The 3,877-nt window shown below is 40.5% G+C and overlaps 1 pseudogene; it reads right to left on the bottom strand.

Annotated features, from left to right (window-relative positions):
* Positions 1-431: 431 nt before the first annotated feature.
* LOC113095286 (noelin-like) lies at positions 432-3,416 on the bottom strand (annotated as a pseudogene).
* Between the last annotated feature and the right edge of the window lie 461 nt (positions 3,417-3,877).

The following is a 3,877-nucleotide window of genomic DNA, read 5'->3' as shown; positions in this document are numbered from 1 at the left end:
ATTATCTTCATAAGACAGTATGAGCCTTGTTAAAATGATTACATTATATTTTAGACTGCTCGAGGAAGTTATAGTTTAATATTCATATTTTAGATATTCTCCAAAGTGACTTAGGGTCATTTTACATTCTGATATGGATCTTTTTTTTAGTTTTCATGACAGAAATGAGACTTTCTAATGCCAACAGACTAAAACAAAAACACTGAAGCATTGCTCAAGCAGACGGTATTACTGTAAATTACAAAAAACATCAAATGGTGAATCTACAAAAATCAACGATGGGCGTTAAGAAACAAGCCACTCGAAACAAACCAGATATAAACAAGCATCTCTTTTTTTAATTCCCAGGTTGTTAGAGACTATAACCATCCCCAACTTCCCTCCCTCCCTCCCTCCCTCCATCCCTCCATCCCTAATCCCAAATCTGTCATGTACACAGGTAAACATTCCTTTGAGCACACCTGCTCATGCAAAACTAAAGAAATCATTTTACAAGAAATCACCAGCACAGAGACTAAATTGGAGTAAGATTGCACCTGAACCATCTGCTAGTAAAACCGGCACATTTGTTATGTGGAGTTGGTGTATCGTACATAGCAATCATGATGCAGATGCAGTTGACATCCATTTACAAGCATAACAAAGTGAGTATCGGTAGCCTGAAGGGTGATAATCTCACCAGAGAAGATCAAAAGTCAACATGAAATGATGTGTTTCTGTGTTAACAGGATCTTCGACAAGAAAAACATGGGACGAGACTTGATTTTATGCATCGGGAATTGATTGCACTGTTAAATATGACCAGAATTATGGATGTGTTCGAAACTGAGAGTTCTTGATGATGTCATTCCGAAATATAAGGTCGTTTTAGAGTTGGAGCAAGTAACAGTAATTGTGCATATCAAGACAAGGAATGTGTGATTTCATGTTGACTTTAATAGCACGCTTTGGTCTGTTCTCAGGTGCTACATACATGTAGGTCATTGTAAAATACCATGATATGGTCCAACTACAGATGTTCAAGTAAAACCTTACAAGCTTTCAACAGTCAGCGCCTTCAGCCAATCATATTTTTTCATATTACCTATAGAAATGAGCTCTGCAACGCACGCAGTTTGGACATAGGAGAGTGCATAAACTGGTAAGACGTCCATGTTAGTATGCCAAGTGAAGCACCATCGGTTTTCCTGCACATGCTCAGTTTATGAGGTTGTGTGTGGACTACTAGTCTGTAACTAATACCAAAGTTCCCTTCATGTCAGTGTGCAGTAAAGCATGGACAAATGTCTTTTTAGAGCTACTGGAAAACATCTGATCAGACTGTGTCCTATAAAGTAAAGTCCTTTTTTGTAAAAAACAGAAAAGCGTGGCTTTGTTTATTTATTTATTTATTTTTTGGCATCTGTTTATGATCTTGTGTCCTATGTTCCATTCAGATGTCTGTTGTTCAGGTTTAGTTTTCATTCAGCATAGCCTTTTTGTAACAATAGGTTTAAGAACATTCCTAAAGATTGTCTTCAGATACTCCCAACCAAATCCTCCAAGGTTACAGTTGCTCCGAGCGGATGACGTGGAAAAGCGTAACGTTGTACAGGACTTGATGTCCATTATTCCAAGCGTACAGTGCGCGATCTCGTGGGTTATAGTCCAGCATAGAGATGTGCGAGTACTTGTTTCTGCAGAACGATATCGATGTACTCGTATGTCGAGGAGTTGGTGTGGTAGGCGTAGTAGACTTTCGTCCCTCCCGAGTAGCCGTTGGTCACGTAGAGCGTCCCGCAAATCATAAACGACTCCCCGGCACTGCGTCTCGGGTGACTTGGTCGTCCAGGACTGGATTATATGTAGGGTGAGAGGGTGGAGCTTGCTGATGACGATGTTCCCCGCGTTCTGATTGGTGGCGTAGACGGCCCAGAGCCCGCCCTCGTCCACCATGAGGTCGATGTCGGAGTGTCCGCCCCAGGCGTAGTGGTAGGTGTTGCTGAAGCCCGCATTGTCCAGACGCTGAGATTTACTTATGGCGGACGTCTTGAAGTCAAACTTGATGATCATGTTGCTCTGGAACTTGTTGAAATATAAATGGAGCCATTGTACACCACCTGACCCGTCCCGGACCAAGGGTGCGGCAGCCGGTGAGATGTGAAGTTATCCGACGTCATAAAGTCCGCCATAGATTTGTACTCGCGCACGAAGCGTTGTTATGGTAGCCATCCATGTACCACACCTGGACAGAAGCGAGAGAGTTAAGTGATCAATATAACAACTAACAATACAAGGAACTGAGTTAATAAGACACCCCCCTGTAGCACAAGTATGTTGACCAGATGTGCATTAATGCATTAGTCTTTGGATTTGTTTAACTACAGTATGCCTGCTGAAACATTCCCTGCCGATTTTCACTCGACATGCAGCAGATGTTTGTCAGAAGGGAATACTGAATCTAACCTTTTTAAGATGTTCATCAGAGTGTGCTCCATTTTGCATTGAATTTGAATTAAATATGAGGTAGCAAACAGGAACTTGAATTTAAATCAGATTTTAATGTTTATCAAGATAAACTTTGAACTTTGAATGTTGCTTGACAAAGCCTTCTTGAACATTTTGAGGTTTATAAGTAGGTAGTTAATTGATGGATAGATAGGTGCGTGAATGGATTGATGGATGGATGGATGGATAGATGGATAGAAAGAAGTACTGAAGCTTATACTAATCTTTTTAACGATTAATCGAAGTGGGTCAAGTTCTTCTTTATTTTGCTTGCGCTTGCATTAGATTTTTTGGTTCTAGCATTAATTTGCCAGCACAGAAGGACATGTTCAGCGAGGTCTTAATTAAATTTCAGACTGAAGGTGTCCATCCTTCCCTAGCTGTGGCAGAACGCAGGCGGTGAAAACTGACAGCCAGGAAGTTGCTGTGTGCCAGGCATTACGAACCCTATGGGGATAATTCCAGATAATTCCGGATAAAAGCGACTCTCTGTGGAGAATTCCCAGCATGGCTGGGGCTTCTGTCTCTCGGTGAGCGAATGGAAAGATAGAGCAGTCATGCTTACGGAATATTCCAGATCCTTACAGCCCAGCGGGACGTCTGTGTGCTCTCTATGAGGCACGAGGCGGTAAACAACATCAAGTGTATATATTAACATACACACTAACTCTCTCTTCTGCATGTTTGAACATACTGCACAACATTTACCTCTTTTGAAATCCACAGTTGTTCACTGCACAGTTGTTCATCCACTAACATTTGATTAGATTTCACTGTTTTAAAAGCATTTTTCACATTATAACCTGTTCCAAAGCATCTTTACACATGACCGTGTGGTAATACTTCAGTGAGCGAGTCCTGGACAGAGGTGGGACATAAAATCCCCAAAAGTAGAAGGAAGTGCCAAGAATCAACTGAGGGCACTCATCCTTTGGCCAACACCAAAATAACACAAGAAACCTTTGTTTCCCAACAGATGTTTCTCGGGCCAGGATCTGGTCACCTTTCCATGTAAAACTTTGGGTTTGTGTTGTATAAATTGCAAAGAGAAAAAAATAGAGCCCATAATATACTATATTTCAAAGTCGTTAATTTTTTTTTATCATTACACTTTAATAAAACCTGCTTTGCATAGGCATGTGAGTGAGTAAAGCACAGTAAATAATCCTCTCTGATAATCATATACATGCAGTGTAAATATTAGCTTGTCCTTTGGAATTTGGATGCCAGGACTCTTTTTTTTGTTGATCTATAAATCTGGTAACATTGCTATTTTATTTCTGTATGCATCAACTTCTGAGAATCTTTATGGTCAGAAGTTGGAAATCAAATTGGAATCTGATCAGAATATAGAACATGGCATAATATTTGACCACATTCTGGTCAGTAA

The sequence above is a fragment of the Carassius auratus genome, unplaced genomic scaffold (assembly GCF_003368295.1).
Source record: "Carassius auratus strain Wakin unplaced genomic scaffold, ASM336829v1 scaf_tig00215652, whole genome shotgun sequence".
In the NCBI taxonomy this organism is placed as follows: domain Eukaryota; kingdom Metazoa; phylum Chordata; class Actinopteri; order Cypriniformes; family Cyprinidae; genus Carassius; species Carassius auratus.
Note: the sequence above shows the minus strand (reverse complement) of the source record. Positions and strands in the feature narration are given on the sequence as shown.